Source organism: Chiloscyllium punctatum, chromosome 19 (assembly GCF_047496795.1).
Source record: "Chiloscyllium punctatum isolate Juve2018m chromosome 19, sChiPun1.3, whole genome shotgun sequence".
NCBI lineage: Eukaryota > Metazoa > Chordata > Chondrichthyes > Orectolobiformes > Hemiscylliidae > Chiloscyllium > Chiloscyllium punctatum.
Genome location: NC_092757.1, coordinates 61,130,928 through 61,153,420, shown reverse-complemented (window position 1 = coordinate 61,153,420; position 22,493 = coordinate 61,130,928). Strand labels below are relative to the sequence as shown.

The window sequence follows — 22,493 nt, the reverse complement described above, 5'->3', positions numbered from 1 at the left end:
ACATTGGAGACAAGTATTTAAATAAGAGTAACAAGGTGGGCCTGAAAGCTGAGCCAGCTGAAGTGAACAGGGATATTAGGGTAGGGGATCGGTCAATAAAGAAGCAGTGGCAGACATTTAGTGAGATATTTCAAAGTAGGTGCATCACTACAATGGAGAAAAATACCAAGAAATAAACTCAACGTCTGTGGTTATCTAAAGAAGTTAGGGAAAGCGTCACACTTAAGGAAAAAGTAATCATTCTGCAAAGATAAGTAGTAGGTTAAATTAAATTAGATTACCTACAGTATGGAAACAGGCCCTTCAGTCCAACAAGTCCACACCGATCCTCTGAGGGGCAACCCACCCAAACCGATTCCAAGACCCCATATTTCCCCTGACTAATGCACCTAACACTCTGGGAAATTTAGCATGGCCAATTCACCTAACCTGTACATCTTTGGATTGCGGGAGAAAACCAGAGCACCTGGAGGAAACCCACGCAGACACGGGGAGAATGTGCAAACTCCACACAGACAATCACCTGAGGCTGGATTTGAACCTGGGTCCTTGGCACTGTGAGGCAGCAGTGCTAACCACTGAGCCACCCTTAAATGGCTCATGGCAATTCTAAAAACAACAGGGAATGACTAAAAATTTAATCAGGACAAATAAATTGGTGCCTGAGAGGAAACTAGCTAGAAATGTGAAAACAGATAGCCAGAGTTTCTACAGGTATCTGAAAAAGAGAAGAGTAAGTAAAGTGAATGTTAGTCCTCTGGAGGGTGAGAATGGGGAGTTAATATTAGATAGAAAAGAAATAATGGATTTAGTGAATACATTTGTTGCTTCTGTAGAGGATACAAAGAGCATCTCATTCATTCCAAGAAATAGATTGAAGGAAAAGTGGTACTTGATGAAACAGTAGTGGTATTGAACAAATTGATAGAGCTATAAGTTAATAAGTCTCTGGGTCCTGATGGACTTCATTGTAAGGTCTTAAAAGCAGTGACTAATGAGGCAGTAGGTATATTGTTGTTAATTTTCCAATCTTCATTCGATTTTGCAAAGGTTCCATCAGATTGGAAAGTAGCAATAAGCCATCCACTCTAGAAGGGACAAAGGATGAAACTGGAAAAAATATATGCCAGTTAATTTGTATGTTTTTGGAAGCTATTTAATTTGATTATTAAGAAGATTGAAGCTGAATAGTTGAAAAAACTCAAGGTACTTGGAAGAGTTGTGGTTTTATGAAAGAAAAATGGTGTTCTTGGAAGGATAAAGGGGAGCTTGTTGATGCACAGTACTCGGATTTGCAAAAGTCTTTTGACAAGGTTCAACATAAAAAGATACTATTCAAAGTAGGAGCTCATGATGCAGGTTGCAACACATTAGCATGGAGAGAAGGTTGGTTGGCTGGCAAAAAAAAAGGCACTGTGCATAATGGGTCATATTTAGATAGGCTGGATATAATAGTGGTGTTCCACAGAGGTCTGCTGGGCCCTTAAAATGTGTGAGTGACATTAAGATAGGTGAGAAAGTATAAAAGTGATGCATATCAAATGGATAGACTAAGTGAGTGGGCAAAAATCTGACAGATGATGTATAATGTGAGAAAATGTGAAAGTGTTTACATTGGCAGTAAACTTTTTAAAAAAGGCTTACTTAAACAAAGAACAGCTACTGAATTCTGAAGTGCAGAAAGATTTAGATGCTCCAGTCCAGGAGTCACAACAAGCTAGAATGTAAATGCAGCAAGTGATTGAGAAGGCTAGGGGAATGCTATCCTTTTATATAAGAGGAACTGAATGTAAAAGGAAGGACATTATTCTTCCATTATACACAACCACAAACGAATTTAAGATTGCTCAGAGGAGGTTTACTAGATTGATACCTGGAATGAGCAGATTGCCTGATGAAGAAAGAGTGAACAAGCTGGGCTTGTTTTTGCTGGGGTTGAGATTGATTGAAGATGTTCAGATTCTGAACAGAGTTGACAAGATGATGGTGATTGGATATTTACTCTTAGGATTGAGTCTAGAACACTTTTAAAATTAGAGGTGGGACAGAAATGAGAGGACTGTTTTTTTTCTCTGAGGATTGTGTGACTTTGGAACTCTCTGCCTCAGGAAGTGACAGAGCTCGGGTTATTGAATACTTTTAAGGAGGACGCAGATAGACCTTTGGTAGGCAAGGAAAACACAAGCTATCAGGGGTAGATGAGAATGTGGAATTCAGAACAGAAACAGATCAGCCATGACCTTTATTGGATGACGGAGGTGGCTTGAAAGGCTTAATGGTTTCCTGCTAGTCTTAATTTGGTATATTCATATCGATGAATGTATTCCATGAAATATTTTAAGAAGCAGAGCTAATTGTCTTCAGCAAGCAGCTGGAAGCTGATTCTATGTCTGTGGATGATGTTACCAATGTGTAACATTGTTATGCTGGGAGGGGAGCTGAACAATTTGTTTGTTGGGATTGCAGAGACAATGATAGAGGATTCGAATGGAAACAATTTTCAGATTCAGGAACCAATTTGCGGACATCCCACCAAACTGGACAAATGAGGAGAGGAATTGGAAGAGAATTGTGTAGTTGACCATGTTATATTTTGCATAAAGGTTTAGTAATAATAAGAGTCTGACTGCAGTTACTGTAACTTTTATCCATATCATTAGTAACCTCAGAACCCATACTATGTATAATTCAAGATACTTAACAAGAATCCAGTTCTTGAGGTTTATATTTGGCTAACATGTCAGGAACATCAGACCAAATCATTTTGGTAGTTACCCAATAAACCACATCAATGTTGGGTTTTAAACAGTCAGTTATGGAAGACAGACAGAGATGAAGAATTAATCTTGGACAGTATTCCAGAGCTTATCACTTCAGCAGTATAAAGCTCAGCCATTAATGACAGAGCAATTAAAACCAAGAATAATTGGATGAGCACAGATATCTTAGAGGGTTGATGGAGGAGATTACTCAAAGAAAGAGGTCATGGAGGAATTGAAAAATCCAGGGGAGAATTTTAAATTCAAAGTATTGCTTAACAAGGAGTCAATTTAGAGCTCAGCAGATGTGAAGGAAATGTGTGAAGGGACCTTGTTATGAGTGAGATCATGGGCAGCAGAGTTTTGGATGGATTCAAGATTACCCAGAGTATAATGTATGAGGTTAACCAGATGTATGATGGAATAGTTAATACTAGAGGTAGCAAAGCATGGATGAAGGCTTCCGCAACAGATAAACTGAAGCAGGAACATAGGCAGATAAATTTATATCCCAGGGGCAAAGTTAGCAACAAAACATAACAGTGTGTTTCAACTTAAGACAGTTGCATGGAGAAGGATTAAGGTGTTGGTAAGGGAACAGAATCTCTCACAGGTCTGAAGACAATGACATTGGTTTTCCCAATTTGAATCAAAGGGACTTCATGCTTGTCCAGTACTGGCTGTTGGAGAAACAGTTTGGTCATTTAGAGTGGAGGAGTTAAGAGAAATGGTGCAGAAGTGACTTACCTCCCCTGTATCCTAAAAGCTTTCAAGAGTCAATTTCAGCAATCCAAGGAAGGTATCACGCTTAACACATTTGTATATACACCTGCCCTCTCCGTCCCTGGCCATTCCCTTGTGGAATTCATACTCAAAAGACTTTTTGCTTCTTACAAGGTTAACTTCCCGCTGCCTTGGCAAAGCAGCCAACATTATCAAAGATCCCTTCCAGCCTGGTTATAATCTCTTCCACCCTCTTCCGTTGGGCAGAAGATACAAAAGTTTGAAAATACATGCCAACAGATTTAAGAACATTCCCCACTGTTATCAGAGCCACAGAGATGTACAGCATGGAATCAGACCCTTCGGTCCAACCTGTCCATGCCGACCAGATATCCCAACCCAATCTAGTCCCACCTGCCAGCACCCGGCCCATATCCCTCCAAACCCTTCCTATTCGTATACCTGTCCAAATGCCTCTTCAATGTTGCAATTGTACCTTGTAAATGGACCTCTCATATATTAGGGTTGATCTTTCTCTGTACCTTCTCTATAGCTGTAACACTATATTCTGCATTCTGTACTGTTACCCAGGTGTACCTTCTCAGGTGTGATTTGGTTGGTTAGCATGCAAAACAATACTTTTCACTATATCTCAGTACGTGACAATAATAAATCAAATCAAACATGTCCCATTTTTTATCTTTTGTCCTCCTTCAGGTATTGATGTTCTTCACTTCAATCCCTCCTTTGATCTCAGATGGAATTCTAACTTTTTCTCCATCACTAAAGTTGCTTTTACTGAGCTTGGTTTCTACCTGTGAGCCAAAGAATTATTTTTAATATCACCAACTCTTAACATAGCATAAAACATAAGCATTTGCGAGATATTAATTCTGCCCAGATGTCTAGGAAAGCTCTTCCAACAGCTCTTACACTCATAAAAATATAGAAATGAATTTTTTTTTTGATTTTCAGGATGAAACCTCACCTGGGAACATCCCACACTGCACACAGCCGATGGCTCCCACCTTGCTATGAGGATGGATTTTCACTTCCACTGGGCTGGACTCCAAACAAGCGAATATTAAGATTCCCTCTGCCACTGGTAACTATTCCCACATGAGGCAGAAATAAATCTGATTCGCTGAAAAATCTACTGCCAATTGTACAGAACCCCACCTTACTGAGAGCAGGCAGTGGGTGTGTTCGTACAGTGTCCTTTCAGTCAGCAATAAATCCAATCCAGTCAGATGGGATGAAGCTCATTTCTCTCTTTCCATCCTTTAACATTCTTTTATGACTTATCCCTACATTGAATGAATCCAATTCCTAAGAGTACAGGCACAGAACAAAACAGAGAGCATCATTTGGAAAGACCACACTGCAGACTGATGTGTGAAATGGTCTCCTTTGTGAGACAGTCTAAAGAACATTGCCATCTCCTTTTGGATACCTCTAGAGCTGCTCTGATGCGGTGTCAGCCTTCATTAGTGTCCCCATATTTACTAACACAGCTCAAAGAGCAGATCAGGGTGCCATGAAGATGGTGTGATGATAGATTAACATTTGCATTGTTTTCTTGTCATGAAAATTTTATATTTCTCATCCAGGTTCGCAAAGTGTTAAACACAATCCTGAGAACACCCAATGAAGCCGTAGTCATGGATACAGAAATCTCTCACATGCTAATGCAGTGGGGTCAGTGGATTGATCACGATTTGAGCTTAAGCCCTCATTCTCCCAGCATCCAGACCTTCAGTGATGGCATTGACTGTGAAAGAACCTGCATTCAAAGAAATCCCTGTTTCCCAATACGGGTGAGAGCTCTGTTCAACTTCATTCTGAAATAGCGTTTTGTCCAGCATGGAACTAAAGAAATCTTACATTAACAATCTATTCAAGTCCTGTTAGACAAAATATTCCCATAAGCAGGAAATTCAAAAAGAGCGAATTGGTTGTTGTCTTGGCCTTAGTGTTGATGTTGGTATCAGTCTTGGTTTCGGTGTCAGAGTTTTGGTATAAAGAATCAGGGGCTAGAAATTCATTAATTTCCATTTATTCACATTGGGTCACAATCATTTTGCTGCCTAAGCCATTGAAAACAAAATAGTCAGCACCTCGGTGTAGTATGATGACAACCAGCTTCTGTACACTCCTAGAACATTGTACTGGTCCCCTACACATGAAATGTTTCATGTAAAAATATACATTGACACAGAGTGGTAGCTCATGCTGCTGTGGTGGGACTAGCACCTGCAGAGTCACAGTATAGCTGATGACTTCGGAAATCCCCGATCCTGGGAAAGACTGGTGCTCTTTCATCATGGGAGTTCCACCTTCAGCCACATCTCCCCCTGATATGTGTACCCTTGTCCTCTGCCCAGTTCTTCCAGGAAAAGCAAACTGCAGCAAACTACGTACAGCATATGGTGGGGTCTCTCTGAGTAGAATGCAAAGGCTACAAACATCTTCACAACCATTGGGTGGGCCATCCTCGCCTGATTTAAAACTCCAGGCCATGTTGTTGATTCATATAAAATCCTCCTGAGACTCTGCTCATTATCAGTGCAGGATTGATACTCATAGGAGGCACTTTGGAGGTAGGGATTTCAAAAGTGCACTCTTCCATTCACATTAATTTACCCCCACTCCTCCTCTTCATATATGATTTATATTGTAGAATCTGTAGCACTGCAAATGCTGCCCCCTTATCTGTGAAAGGAATGTTATTTTCTGCCTGTGACCAGCAAAACACTCCATAATGTTCCAGTAACTCACCACAGTGTTTCCAACGAACCTTCATTTCAGCATGTCAGTCAAAGCACCTCAATTGCAATTTGTTGACAAGACGTACAAATACCCCTAAAAACAAGGTCCATCTTGTTCTTTAATGCTTTGAATAACAGAGACATTGTCTGTATATTTATTGACCAGCTGTGGTCAACCATAAGGTCTTTGTCTGCCAGCACTTTCAGGAGACACAACCTTGAGGGCTACACCAATTCTGTAACATTGTGTAACATTCAAGTATTGCAGAGCATTAGGCAGGTCTTAATAGTGTCACCAGAATTACTCTAGCGTCCCATATTCTGTGGGACAGAAGAATCCATCAGGAATGGAGAATTGCAAAGACCAGTGAAGAATAATGACGGGAAATTCTGGGTACTCCAAAAAACAGTGATTTTTGAACATGCTGTCAAGAGGAGCACCTCTAAGTTCCATATTTGGATATTTGTAGTTTAACAGCCAGATAAGCTCCAAGCAGGCCTGGTTTCTGAGAGCCGTGGGGGATCCAGTTGCCTCATGGTTAACTAATTCTGTAGTGGGATTCTCAAAAGAGCACTGGAGACTCTTCTTTGTAAATGCAGCGGATCACTGCCTGTTTCAGACATGGGCAATACACACTGACATTTTTAGCTTTCACTGACAGGAGGCCTCAGCTTGTAATAAGAGACAGTGGCATAGCAGTAATAATAGAGTGGGTGTGATGCACAGGTATTATCAGTGGACTTGTCAACCAGAAACCCTTGCTAATCTGTGGAGATAATAAAACAAAGGTCTACAGATGCTGGAAATCAGAAACAAAAACAGAAATCACTGGAGAAACTTAGCAGGTCTGGCAGCATCGGTACAGAGAAAACAGAACCAACATTATGGGTCCAGTGAATTTTTTGTGAGAAATACTAGTGGCTAGGAAACTGGTATATATGCTGAAGACAGGCAGTGGAAGCTTGGGGAAAGGAATAAGTAAATAGGTGGAGACAGAGCTCAAAGTGTGAGAAAGACAGGGCCTGGGGGTGTTCAGGTGAGTAAAGGACATTGTGGAAGTTGTACAGGCTCTGAAATTATTGAACTTGATATTGAGTTCTGAAGATTGCAAGGTCCCCAAGCGGAAAATGAGGTGCTGTTCTTCCAGCTTGCACTGAGCTTGACTGGAGCACTGCAGCAAGCCTGAGACCGAGGTATCGGTCAGGGATCACAGTGACTTGCTGAAGTGTCAGGCAACTGGAAGCTCAGGGGATTTTTTGCAGACAGATCATAGGTTTTCTGCAAAACAATCTCTCAGTCTATGTTTTATCTCTCTAATTAAAGAAGACCATGGCCCAAGCAGCAATGAGGTCATTGATTCAAATTAAAGTTGGTGAATTAAATGTGGAATTAAAAGCCTGCCAGATGTTGACCATGGAACTATTACTGATTGCTGTAAAGCCCATCTCCTTCACTAAAGTTCTGTAGAGAAGGAAATCTGCCATCCTTGCCTGGTTTTCTCTGTTCTGTGTGTAACTTGGAGTTGATTTGTGGCTGCCTTCTGAAATGAGCCTAACAAACCATTCAGCTCAAATACAATGAGAGTAATAAATGCTGCATAGTTGGTGATGTCCACAACCCATGAGCAAATAATCTTTAAAAAGTCCAAATCCTACGGAGGTTTTTCTGTTTACCTTGGCACTGTGTACCCATCCTAGAGCAGTTGACTTTCTAATCAACTGAAATGTCACTAATTTGCTCAGCCCCAATTTTCTTTCTACTCTTCTTATTAGTGTTTGTAAAACAGTTTGTGACTGAACTGTTGTTGAAAGTGTTCTGCACCTTTCCTGACAGATCCCTCCTGGTGACACAAGAATCAAGAACCAGCGTATATGCTTGCCATTCATCCGGTCAGCTCCTGCGTGTGGCATCAGTGAGCTGGGCTCATTGTTTGGAGATGTCAACACTCGGCAGCAGATGAATGTACTTACATCTTTCATTGATGTGAATCAAGTCTATGGCAGCATGGACTGTGTGGCCAACAAACTCAGAAACCTCACTAATGAACTTGGCCTGTTGGCTGTCAACACGGAATACTCTGACAAGGGGCAAGAATATTTACCATCTAACACCAGTTCAAGCAACCTTTGTGGAAATATGGGGGAAAGTTGTTTCACAAATGAAAATTCAACTCTGTGTTTTGTAGCTGGTGAGTAACAGCTGGCTTAAGAAATCTGGTCCCGTGCCACCTTCAAAGGGGATATTCCTTTCATTTACCCAGGTTTGCCCTGACAGATATTGGCCTGAAACTTCATAGGTTTAAAAGGGGCACAAAGCTTCCAACTTGGTGGATGTCTGCAAATTCTGAACTGGAAGAGTGCCAGCCACTATCTTGATCAACATAGAAAAACAGGCAACCATTTTGAGGCTACTTTCCCACAAATTTGACAGTGGTTTTGGCAGAACTCAGTAGTCATAGAGATATACATCATGGAATCAGACCCTTCGGTCCAACCCATCCGTGCCGACCAGATATCCCAATCCAATCTAGTCCCACCTGCCAGGACCCGGCCCATATCCCTCCAAACCCTTCTTATTCATATACCCAGCCAAATGCCTCTTAAATGTTGCAATTGTACCAGCCTCCACCAATTCCTCTGGCAGCTCATTCCATACACGTACCACCCTCTATGTGAAAAAATTGCCCCTTAGGTCTCTTTTATATCTTTCCCCTCTCACCCTAAACCTATGCCCTATAGTTCTGGACTCCCCAACCCCAGGAAAAAGAATTTACCTGCTCAGTGGTTAGCACTGCTGCCTCACAGCACCAGGGTCCCAGGTTCAATTCCAACCTTGGGCGACTGTGTGGAGTTTGCACGTTCTCCCCGTGTCTGTGTGGGTTTCCTCGAGTGCTGTCGTTTCCTCCCACAGTCCAAAGATGCGCAGGTCAGGTGAATTGGCCATGCTAAAATGCCCATATTGTGAGGTGCATTAGTTAAAGGGAAATGGGACTGGGTGGGTTACTCTTCAGAGGGTCAGTGTGGACTTGTTGCGCTGAAGGGCCTGTTTCCACATTGTAGGGAATCTAATCTAATCTAATCAGTCACTGCTGCTTCTCAGGAGCCTCATAGAGTCGTAGAGATGTACAGCATAGAAATAGACACTTTGGTCCAAGTCGTCCATGCTGACCAGATATCCTAAACTAATCTAGTCCCATTTGCCAGCATTTGGTCTATATCCCTCTAAACCCTTCCTATTTGTGTACCCATCCAGATACCTTTTAAATGTTGTAATTGTGTCAGTCTCCATCACTTCCTCTGGCAGCTTATTCCATACACGCACCACCTACTCCATGAAAAAGTTGCCATTTAGGTCCATTTTAAATCTTTACCTTAAACCAATGCCCTCTAGTTCTGAACTTCCCCAGCCTGAGAAAAAAACTTTGTTTATTTACCTTGTTTATCTATGCATGCCTCTCATGATTTTCTAGATCTCTATAAGGTCTATAGCCTCAGCTTCCGACGCTCCAGGAAAAACAGCCCCAGCCTATTCAGCCTCTCCCTGTAGCTCAAACTCTCCCACCCTGGCAACATCCTTGTAAATCTTTTCTGAATCCTTTCATGTTTTACAACATTCTTCCCATAGCAGGGAAACCAGAATGGCATGCAGTTTTCCAATAGTAGCCTAACCAATGTCCTGTAGCTGCAACGTGACCTCCCAACTCCTGTATTCAATGTACTGACCAATAAAGGCAAGCATACAAAACACCTTCTTCACTATCTTATCTACCTGCAACTCCACTTTCAAGGAACTGTGAGGTCCAAGGTCTCTTTGTTTCACAACGTTTCTGGGGCCCTACCATTAAGTGTATATGTCCTGCCCTGATTTGCCTTTCTAAAATGCAGCACCTAACATTTATCTAAATTAAACTCTATCTCTATGGGCCACTCCTCTGCCCATCGGCCTACCTGATCAAGACCCCGTTGGAACCTGAGGCAAATGGACTTCACTACACATCCAATTTTGGTATCATCTGCAAGCTTACTAATCATTCCACCTATATTCACACCAAATCATTGATTTAAATGATGAAAATCAGAGGGCCCAGCACCGATCCTTGTCACACACCTCTGGTCACAGGCATCCAGTCTGAAAAGCAACCCTCCACCACCTCATCTGTCTTCTAACTTTGAGCCAGTTCTGTATTGAAGTAGCTATTTCTCCCTGTATACCGTGTGATCTAACCTTGCTCACCAGTCTACCAAGAGCAATCTTGTCGAACACCTTAATGAAGTCCATATATATATCACGTCCACTGCTCTGCCTTCATCAATCCTCCCTGTTACTTCTTCAAGAAACTCAATCAAGTTTGTGAGACCCGATTTCCCACGCACAACGCCATGTTGAATGTCCTTAATCAGTCCTTGCCTTTCCAAATACATGTACATGCTGTCCGTCAGGATTCGTTACCACCTTTCCTAAATAATGGCACCACGTTAACCAACCTCCAGTCTTCTGCCACCTCGTTGTGGCTAGCAATGGCACAAAGGGGTCCAGCAATTACTTCCCTGGCTTCTCACAGAGTTCTAGGGTACACCTGATCAGGTCCTGGGGATTTATCCACTTTTATATGTTTTAAGACATCCAGCACCTTCTCCTCTGTAAGGACATTTTTCAGAATGTCGCTATTTATTTCCTCAAGTTCTATTCTCAGAGTGTATTTTTTATACAGGTGTCCCTTGTATCCACAGGTGATACGTTCCAAGGCCTACCTGGGATGCCCAAAACTGTGGATAGTAGCGAACCCTCCCATTTAAATGGGGAACTTACCTCCCTGGCAGCCTCCTGGATTTATTTCTGGAATGTTCCATGTAATATTTCTGCACCGCGGTAAACTGCGGAAACCAAATCTACAGAAATGGGGGTTCTACTATAGTCACCAGTGGCCTGGTTAATGAAAAAAATAGAAAAGTAATATTTAGATGTTTGGAAGAGAGGCTGCTCTGTCACAAAACTAGTGAATGAAAAGTATTAAGCTTCCATTTTCAGCAAATTTTGGAAAAGATGGTCAAACATCTTAGGTAAATGTAGGGGAACGGGTGGGTTACGCTTCGGCGGGTCGGTGTGGACTTGTTGGGCCGAAGGGCCTGTTTCCACACTGTAAGTAATCTAATCTAATCTAATCTTATATATCCTTCTCCATAGTAAACACTGATGCAAAATACTCATTTTGTATCTCCCCCATCTCCTGCAGTTCCATACATAGGTTGCCTTTTTGATCTTTAAGAGCCCAATTCTCTCCCTAGATACCCTTTTGTCCTTAATGTATTTGTACAATTCTTCTGGATTCTACTTAACCCTATTTGCCAAAGCTGTCTCGTGTCCCCTTTTTGCCCTCCTGATTTCCCTCTTAAGTATACTACTGCCTTAATACTCTTCTAAGGATTCACTCGATCCCTGCTGTCTATACCTGACATATACTTCCTGCTTATTCTTGACCAAAACCCCAATTTCTTTAGTCATCCAGCATTCTCTATACCTATTAGCCTTCCCTTTCACCCTGACAGGAACATGCTGTCTCTGGACTCTTGTTATCTCATTTCTGAAGGCTTCCCATTTTCCAGCCATCCCTTTACCTGTGAACATCTGCCCACAACCAACTTTTGAAAGTTCTTGCCTAATACTGTCAGAACTGGACTTCCTCCAGCTTAAAACTTTAACTTTTAGATCCAGTCTATCCTTTTCCATTATTGTTATAAATCTAGCAGAATTATGGTCGCTGGCCCCAAAATGCTCCCCCACTGACACCTCAGTCACCTGCCCTGCCTTATTTCCCAGGAGCAGGTCAAGTTTTGCACCTTCTCTCGTAGATACATCCATATACTGAATCAGAAAATTGTCTTGTACGCACTTAACAAATTCCTCTCCATCTAAACCCTTAACACTATGGCAGTTCAGCCAATATTTGGAAAGTTAAAATCTCCTATCATAACCATGCTGTTATTCTTACAGATAACTGAGTTCTCCTTACAAATTTCCTTCTCAATTTCCCTCTGACTATTAGGGGGTCTATAATATAATTCCAATAATGTGATCATCACTTTCTTATTTTTCAGTTCCACCCAAATAATTTCCCTGGATGTATTCCCAAGAATATCCTCCCTAAGTCCAGCCATAATTCTATCCCTTATCAAAAACACCATTTCCCCTCCTCTCTTGCCCCCTTTTCTATATTCCCTACAGCATTTGTATCCTGGAACATTAAGCTGCCAGTCCTGTCATTCACTGAGCCATGTCTCTGTAGTTGCTATCATACCCCAGTTCCGTGTTCCTAACCATGCCCTGAGTTCATCTGACTTCCCTGTTATGCTTCTTGCATTGAAATAAATGCGATTTAATTTATCAATCCTACCTCATTCTCTACTTTATTCCTGCCTGCCCTAACTGTTTGACTTGCTCCATTTCCCAACTGTGCCAGTGTCAGTCTGATCACTTTCCTCACTATCTCCCTGGGTCCCACCCACCAAACCTGCCACCAAACCTCCTCCCCCTGCGCCACTCTACCCCACCACCTTACAAGTTTAAATCCTCCTGAGTAGCTCTAGCAAATCTCCCTGCCAGTATATTAGTCCCCTTCCAATTCAGGTGCAATCTGCCTTTCTTATACAGGTCACTTCTACCTGAGAAAAGATTCCAATGATCAAAAATATGAATCCTTCTCCCATACACTGGCTCTTCAGCCATGCATTCATCTGCTCTATCCTCCTATTCCTACCCTCACTAGCTCGTAGCACTGGAAGTAATTCAGACATCACTTCCTTCGAGAGCTCCTTTTTAAATTCTTGCCTAACTTCCTGTGTTCTCTCCTCAGAATCTCGTCCTTATCTCTTCCGATGTCGTTGGTTCCAATGTGTACAATGACCTTCTGCTGGTCCCTATCCCCTTTGAGAATATTTTGCCCCCTCTCCAAGATATCCTTGATCCGGACACCAAGGAGACAACACACCATTCTGATGTCTTGCTGTCAGCCACAGAATCATCTGTCTGTGTCCCTATCACAATCGTTCACCTCTAACCTGGTGTATCCCTTGTTACGTTAGAGCTAATCATACCAGAACCCTGGCTACCAGTACTACATTCCCCTGAGAGTCCATCACCCACTACATTTTCCAAATAAGCATACTTGTTTGAGATGGGGATGGCCCCAGGAGACTCCTGCACTATCTGCCTCCCTCTCCTACCTTTTCTGGAGGTCCCCCATTTATCCAACTGTATCTTCGGTTTAACTCCCTCCCTGCAACTGCCAACCATCCCCTAACTCCTGTTAATTCCCCATTGCCTCTAGCTGCCACTCTAACTGATTCATAATCATCGTTAACATGGAAGCTGTCTCCCATATCTGTCAGGAAGAGCACATCACTCTGCTAACGGCCATCTTTGCACCTTAACAATCTAAAGACCTTGAAAATAGCGCAGTTTTCGCTGCACTAAAATCATGCTAGTTTAGGACCTATGTTTTCATATTTTTAAAGTTTAAGCAACAGACAGATCTTAATAACTAGATATAATTTTAAAAAACACTATTCACTATTGTAGATTTACAAAAGAAAACCAGTAAGATTTGAAAAGCCATTTAGCTGCTGTCCTGCAGTGAGCTCCGACATTCAGGTTTCTCCAAGTTCCGCTGTGTATTTTGCTGTTTGTTTATTTTTCTTAGAACAAGCTCCGATGTCCAGACATATTTGAAAGCAGGCAGCAAAGGCAGCAGCTACTGCTGGGTCAGACAGCAAGTTGACGTTTCTTTTTCTGTATGAATCACTACCCATGTGGTCACTACCTTTGTCTGTTTTCCTCCTTTTTAAAATTGTGTTGTTTTGATTTTTCTTTCCCAATTTTCCAAAACAATGCAACAATATAAAACAGTAATTACTGCTCCTAGAATTCAAGGAAATCAGTTCCAACACCTAAACTACCTCAAACAAGGAGCAGCTCTTACGGCCACAACTACGTTTCCTTCCCTCCATCTTGGATTACCCAGAATTTCCAGACTCCTTTACAGATTTCATGGGAAGAATGGAGAGAAATCTACAGCACAAGCTAGAACCAGTCAGATTTGATAAGAAAATTAACTGATCATCTCTGTACAGTGAGTTCTCATTGGAGCATTCACAAAAGTGTCATTTCAGCAAAAAATATTTTTTGTGGAATTCTGTCTATCCTGTACAATCCAAACATAAAATTATGAGGACATTAATAATGAACTTAATTTTCCAATATCTCTTAGTACAACAAAATGCCCCAAGATGCTTCAACAAAGTGTTGTAATGGCCCGCAAGGAGAGGTTGGGTTAAATGATGAAGAGCTGAATCAAAGAGGTAAGTTTGAAGGAGTGGAATAAAGGTGGGAATGAGTTTGTGGGATGTAAGGAAAGTGCTGTTGCTTGGTTCAAGTGGCCACTCATGGCAGAGTGATTAAAATTGGGAATACACAAGAGGCAGAATTAAATTAGTGCAGGAAGTTTAGACGTTTCTCCACCTGGAGCATATGAGATCCTGAGTGTGTGCTGCCTGGTGAGGGAGGCTGGAACTAGCGTTGCAATTTTAAAATACTAGGTCTCCCATTTCAGATAGAGATGAAGAGATCTTTTTCTCATAGAGTTTTGTAGGACTTCAGAATTCTCTCACCACCACCCCCCACCCCCAAATTTAGAAGGCAGGATCATTAAATACTTTAAAACCAGACTTATGCAGATTCTTGACGAATGAAGGGCTCACTGGGTTTAGTGAGTCATGAAAATACATTTTAAGCCACAACCAGATCAACCATGGTCAGATGGAATAGAAAGGCAAGCTCCCCTAATCCTACTTATAATTCATACTTTATGTACCTGGCTGTTAAAATGGGATGTATAATGGTCTCTGAGCTTCTTTCTCATACTTCCTGAATACCCTGGATTTCCTGATTCTACTGCACCACCATACTCAGGTGGCTGTTCTGTTACGTATTTCTCCATATCTCTGTCTCTATCATTAACAAGACAATGGTGAGCCCAACATTGATCCTGTTCACAGGGGATGTACGTGTCAATGAACAACTGGCATTGACAGCTACGTACACCATATTTCTCCGGGAACACAATCATTTAGCGAGAGAGTTGAAGAAGCTGAACCCTCACTGGAGCGGAGAAACAACCTATCAGGAAGCGAGAAAAATCCTGGGAGCTTTTCAGCAGGTACAGAGAAAATGTCACTGTTAACGTCACGGTAATTCAAGTCACTAACTAAATTCCAAATCCCAGCGCAGCAAGTTGTGGGATTGAATTTAATAAATCTCAAGGGAAATCTCTGACCCCACAGCAGGCAATCTGTGGGAATACCACCGTGTACAAGTTTCCCTGCAAGTCATATGCCATCCTGATTGGAAATACATAACCATTCCTTCATAATCACTGGATTAACTTCTGTAAAAGGACTACAAATATTTTAAAACACCAGACAAAAACAAACAAGCTCTGAGTTTGGATAATATCAGTGTGCTCCAATTCGCTCTGTGTTTTGTGGATATCTTGACAGAAACCCAGCAGTAAATGCTTCTCAAAATTGCAAGTGAAACAATTAATTGCAGCTTTGTTTAAAGTATTATTGCTATTTTTTAGAAAATGGTGATAATTTGCTTTAATATAATGTTAGCATTTTTGTATAGAATGTAGTGTTAGACCATTCCCACTCAATGTTTTCACCCACATATCAGGTCCCTCACCATTGGAACAGACACGATAGATTTAGAGTCATGGGGATGTACAGCACAGAAACAGATCCTTCGGTCCAACTCGTCTATACTGACCAAATATCCTAAACTAATATAGTCCCATTTGTCAGCACTTGGTCCATATCCCTCTAAACCCTTCCTATTCATATTCCCATGCAAACGCCTTTTAAATGCTGCAATTGTACCAGCCTCTACTACTTCCTCTAGCAGTTCTTTATCAACTTTTAGAATACAGTCAATATTTCCATCAGACTGGTGATGTTTCTCGGCATGTTCAACTTCGCACAGTTCAGTAGCATTCACTGTCTTGTTCTAAAATGTTGCATGTTCAATCAATGCTTTTCCAAAAGAATGAGCTGACTCACATTACCCTGTCTTCATTGGCTATCTCCAATATTGCACCAATGCAAAGTATAGGAACCATGATGCCCTTCTTTCTGCCTTTTGCTATGAAATCAACTTCTTTTGACAAGTAGAGAATTATACATCTTTATCCAAATATTGGAGCTTGGTAGGAGTCAGGATGGGGGCATAATGGGCAATACTAGAATTTTCTTTCAGTGGATACTGACCTGGAAATGTTTTTGATTGACTCAACTTTGGTGTGAGATAAAAGTTTGGATAATGTTGCATATCATTGAAGGTGGCATCATAGAGGTACAAGGTGGGTTCAGGGCAGCTCTCGTTATGGATATATTCTGGACCATCCCCCGGAAATGAATTCTTGACTCACATTTAACCAAATGAAGCAGGTAGGTTGACCATTTTGTTGATTTGGATGTCATCACATTATGAAACATATTCAGCTCGGTCAGTGAGTGCTCAAAAATGAACACCTTCCTTCATATTGGCTGTAGTATTACAAAGAGTGAGAAATTTAAAATATCAGACACAGGACAGTTCAGCACCAGGATGTGACCAATAGTGCGGAATACAGGACTATATAAAATCAGCATGCACATTGACTTAGCTGCAACGTGATCTCGGGTCAGACAGCAGGATGTCCATGTTTTGGGGTCAGACAGAGTTGTCCGTGTTCTGGGGTCAGACAGAATTGTCTGTGTTCTGGGGTCAGACAGAGTTGTCATGTTCTAGAGTCAGACAGTGTTATCCATGTTCTGGGGTCAGACACAGTTGTCATGTTCTGGAGTCAAATAGTGTCATCCATGTTCTGCAGTCAGACAGCAGGATGTCTGATGTGGTCAGACAAAGTTGTCCATGCTCTGGGGTCAGACAGAATTGTCTGTGTTCTGGGGTGAGACAGAGTTGTCACGTTCTGGAGTCAGACAGTGTTATCCATGTTCTGGAGTCAGAGTTGTTGTCTTCTGGAGTCAGACAGTGTTATCCATGTTCTGAGGTCAGACAGAAGAGTCTGTGTTCTGGGGTCAGATAGAGTTGCCCATGTTCTGGGGTCAGACAGAAATGTCTGTGCTCTGGGGTCAGACAGAGTTGTCGTGTTCTGGAGTCAGACAGTGTTATCCATGTTCTGGGGTCAGACAGAGTTGTCCGTGTTATGGGTTCAGACAGTGGGCTTCCTTTGTTCAGTTAAAGGCTGAACTTAACAATTTCAGCTCCTATACCTGATTGTTACTTCCTGAAGCCTCATTACACACCCAGGTCTTAGGATAAAGGACAATCTGCTCTCACTGTCACTCCCAAACCTCAACAATGGCAGAAGCTTTCTGTGTAGACTGAGGAAAGCCCACCTCCCACCCCCACTATCCTCACTACATTCTACACAGGGTTGATTGAGAGTACCTTGAGCTGCTGATTCACTGCCTGGTTCGGGAATTGCACCATCTCAGATCGTAAAACCCTACAACAATAGTGAGAACAGCTGAGAAGACCATCAGGGTCTCTCTCCCCTCCATTACAGACAATTACACCACATGTTGCATCCAAAAGGCTAAGAGCATTCTGGAAGACCCCACACACACTTCACTCAACCTGTTCTCCCTGCTGCCATCTGGCAGAAGGTACTGGAGCATTTGGTTTCTCACAGTGCAATAGTTTCTCCCCTCCAAGCCATCAGGCTCCTTAACACAGTATGATTGGACTCTTTTCCAGCTGAAATTCCTTGTATGACTTCAAATTGCTGATAGAACAATGACTATCAATTATTATTCTTCTATTACACTGTAACTTGCGTGTTTTGCACTTTTTAAACACTTTATACTGCCCTTTGTATTTGTGCTGTCTATGTAGCACCCTCAATCCTGGAGAAATGCTATCTAGTTTTTACTGTATCATTTGTAGACGGTAGAAGTGACAAATAACAAAGCTACTCTACTCTAACTTAATCCTTCTGTCTGTGCAAGAGCTGTAACCAATAACATCCAGCAAAAAACAATCATTTTCAAGCCCAACACTTACTCATCTCTTTTGAAGTGATTATTTTGAGGTTTCATCAAGCTGATTATTTTTCATTTTCTAATTTCTCACGATTACAGATAATAACCTATAGAGACTTTGCTCCCCTGGTAATCGGAGATGAGGCAACAATGAAATATCTCTCACCTTATGAAGGCTATGATGAATCCATCGATCCTGGTATTGCCAATGTTGTCTCCACAGCAGCTTTCCGTTTTGGACATCTCATGATTAACCCAAAGCTATTCCGTCTTGATGAAAACGACCAGGAACACCCATGATTCAAAAGCCTTGACCTGCACCAGGCTTTCTTCACTCCCTGGAGACTGATCAAGGAAGGTCGGTAACAATCTTTAGTATGACGGCAGCAATCTCATCCTGAGAGATTGCAGTGAGACTGAGCGCAGCCTTCCACTGCAGTAATGGGCAAATAGTCTCATGATTACACTATAACTAGGTTCGAGCTGTAAATGAGTGTGAGACATTATATCAAGCTTAATATTTAATTACCTCTGGTCCCAGTTGTAAAAGTTATTTTAACCTATATAGAGTTTAGTTCCAGGCAAGGAAGTATTTTTTGAAGTCTAATTACTGTTATGATGTAGATAATACAGCAGACAGTATGCATGCTGCTGCAAACTCTCACCAACAATGTGATACTGATAAGTTGAACTATTTTTGTAATTTAATTTGATTTATTATTGCCACATGTACCTAACTGTGGTGAAAGGTTTTGTTTTGCATGCAGTGCAGGCATATCATTCCATACAAAGTGAATAATGGTAATAGAACAGTGTAAGAAGTACAATGTTACAGCTGCAGAGATACAAGATCAACCTTAAAGTTAAAATTTGCAAGATTCATTTAGAATCAAGATACAGGATAGCATTTTGCAGGAGGTAGGGTGGGAAGAGGTGTAATCCAGGTAGCTGTGGGAGTCGGTGGGTTTGTAAAATATGTCAGTGTCAAGTCGGTTGTCATTGATGTAGATGGAGAGGCCCAGGAAGGGGAGGGAGGTGTCAGAGATGGTCCAGGTGAATTTAAGGTCGGGTGGAATGTGTTGGTGAAGTTGATGAACTGTTCAACCTCCTCGCGGGAGCACAAGGTGGCACCAATGCAGTCATCAATGTAGCAGAGGAAGAGGTGGGGAGTGGTGCCGGTGTAACTACGGAAGATGGACTGTTCTACGTAGCCAACAAAGAGACAGGCATAGCTGGGGCCCATATGGGTGCCCATGGCTACCCCTTTGGTCTGGAGGAAGTGGAAAGATTTGAAGGAGAAATTGTTAAGGATGAGGACCAGTTCAGCCAAACGAATGAGTGTCAGTGGAAGGGTATCGGTGGGGACGTCGGGAGAGGAAGACACAGATGAAGGTGAGTGCAGGGAGGAAATTGGAAACAAAATTGATTTATTTTTCAAATTCCAGAAGAGAGAGAGAGAAGCAGCACCAATGATGTTGTTGATATACCAGAGAAAGAGGTTCATTTAATCTAATCTGCTGTATTCACTGCTCACAATGCCGTCTCCTCTACATTGGGGAGACGAAGTGTAAACTGAGCGACTGTTTTCCAGAACACCTACGTTCTATCCTCAGAAATGACTGAGCTTTTTCTGACTTTCCATTTCAACACACTATCGTATTCCCTGGCCAATGTCTGTTCTTGGGTTTGCTGCAGTGTTCCAGGGAAATTCAGCACAAGCTGGAAATACAATACCTTATTTTCCACTTGGGGATTCTGCAGCCTCTGGACTCCATACCAAATTCAATAACTTTAGGGTCTGACCACCATCTCCTTAACCCAACCCATACATACCAGGCCCTGTCACCACAAGGATTGCTACCACAAACAACTCATTGTCAGCCATTTACAGTCCACAGTAGCAGTTCTTGATTCTCCCAGGCCGACCTTTACCCATTCCTTTGTCTGTCCAACTCCACCTATCATTTATTCTTTCCCCCTCCTACTCCTACCCCTTCTTTACCAAAAATGCCAACCATTTCTGAGCTGTCATCAGTTCTGAGGAACATTAACTCTGATTAACTCCACAGATGCTGTTAGACCTGGAGAGTTTCTCCAGCAATTTTTGATTTTCTTTTTGATTTTCAGAATCCATAGTTCTTTTTTTATATATCCTTGTGTCAGTGTTGGTTTAGGGACTTCAGCCTGAAGGGTAAAATAACTCATTATGGGTATAGTTTCAATGGTGCATTTATTGGGTAATTGTCATTGTCACAGATATTCCTGTTTTGCTCAGTTGGAGATATTTAATGTGCAGCATCAGTCACTGTACCACCAGCTGCATGTCAGACAGTGTGTTGTCAAACTGGGAGATGGATGAAGGGGTCTTGTGTTGTGTATGTGTCTGTGTGTATTAGGTGGAGTCGATCCCCTCATGCGAGGGTTGTTGGGCAGACCAGCCAAACTGCAGAGACAGGACAAGATGTTACCAGACGAATTGCGGGAGAAACTGTTTGAACTGACCACTCATTTAGGAAAGGACCTGGGTTCCCTGAATATGCAGCGTTCCCGGGATCATGGACTCCCAGGTAAGTAGAAAGCAAACACTGGGTAGAGTTTGACTCTGAAAAGCAAATTTGTAAAAATATGAGTTAATACAATAATTTCAATGTCTGGAGCCATATTATCAAGAGGCCAGCAGGAACATATTGGTTATACCCACTGAGAAAAACTGATTTCCCTCAGCACTGATTGGAAATGATATGGAAAGGCTGATGAAAGGCTGAAATCCAGTGCTGGGTAGTAGAGAGTAGGTATTGGGTGAGGAACTGAGAAACAATCTATGGGATCATCTTACAATCATCAGAGACTGTGGAAAATGGGATCAGAATCACACCTCTGGGTATGTCAGCTGCTATTATATGTCACATGATTGAAAGGGCACATCAGCTCCTCTCTGAAATGCCAGAGAGCATTTACAAGGGAAAGTGGGCTTTAGCAAGGAGTACATGAAGGAGAACTACCAAAACCTAGCAAGGGAGTTTCCACTTTTAGGTTCTATGTTGTTCATGACAAATTTTAGCTGACTTGGCAAGAAGGCAAGAGACGTTTCTTGAATTCTTCATTTGAAACCTGTATTTTGGACATGGAATGACCTCTGATGAGTGCCACTAATGAATCAGTGAAGGTATAATAACTACATTTGGCCCAAGAAGGATCTCAAACTCAAAGTTGTTAATTCCTACCTCAGGATAGAAATAGTGTGTTGGCAGCCATCTTGTGAAGTTACTGTATAGTTAATATGGTAATAACCATAAAAAAGTAACAGTAGTAGTCTTCAATCTTCCATTCAGGTGGTGTGATCATATCCTAACCCTATGTTACTCTAGCCACCTGCAGAACATTAGGTCTCATTGTTATCCCTATTGTCACATTTTTTGTCAACTTATCCATTTGATGCATGCATCTAGATAATTTCAATCAACCCCATTCACATGTGCTACAATGTGCCTCTAAGGCAGGTGGGACCTAGAGCCCAGGTCCTCTTCATTATTTGTAAAGTAAGTTTCTATCCTGTGATCAGACCCTTTCTCTTGTAACACAATTTAGTATTTCTTTGGTCCTTGGTTTGGTTTGATTGGTTTATTGTCAGATCTACCTAAGTACAGTGAAAAGTCTTGTTTACAAGCAGTACAGGCAGATCATAGTAAGTAAGGACTATCATAGGGTGACAAAATACTAGACAGAAGCATACAAGTTACATTGCATAGGGTGTGCGCCAGGCAAGATCAGCATTAGCACAATCAGCTTTATTTGAAGTTAGAATCCATTCATCAGTCAAATAATGGCAAGGACATTGGGCCATTGGAAAATGATGCTGGCGAGGGAGTAATGGGGAGCAAAGAAATGCTGACTAACTGAATAAATACTCTGCGTCAGTTTTCAAGATGGTATATCCCAAAAATTTGAGAGTTGGGGGCAGAGATGAATATGATAGCCATCACCAAGAAGAAGGTGTTGGAAAAATAAAGGTCTGAAAGTGGATAATCACCTGGACCAGATGGGCTATACTTTAGAGTTCTGAAGTGATAGTGGAGACTTTAATGATGATCTTTCAGGTTTCACTGGAGTCGGGAGGGGGTGGGGGGCAGAGGACTGGAAAGTC

General features: G+C 41.8%; 1 pseudogene; it reads left to right on the top strand.

The window, feature by feature from the left end:
- LOC140491194 (eosinophil peroxidase-like) overlaps positions 1-22,493 on the top strand; it is a 55,623-nt pseudogene that overhangs the window by 10,878 nt on the left and 22,252 nt on the right.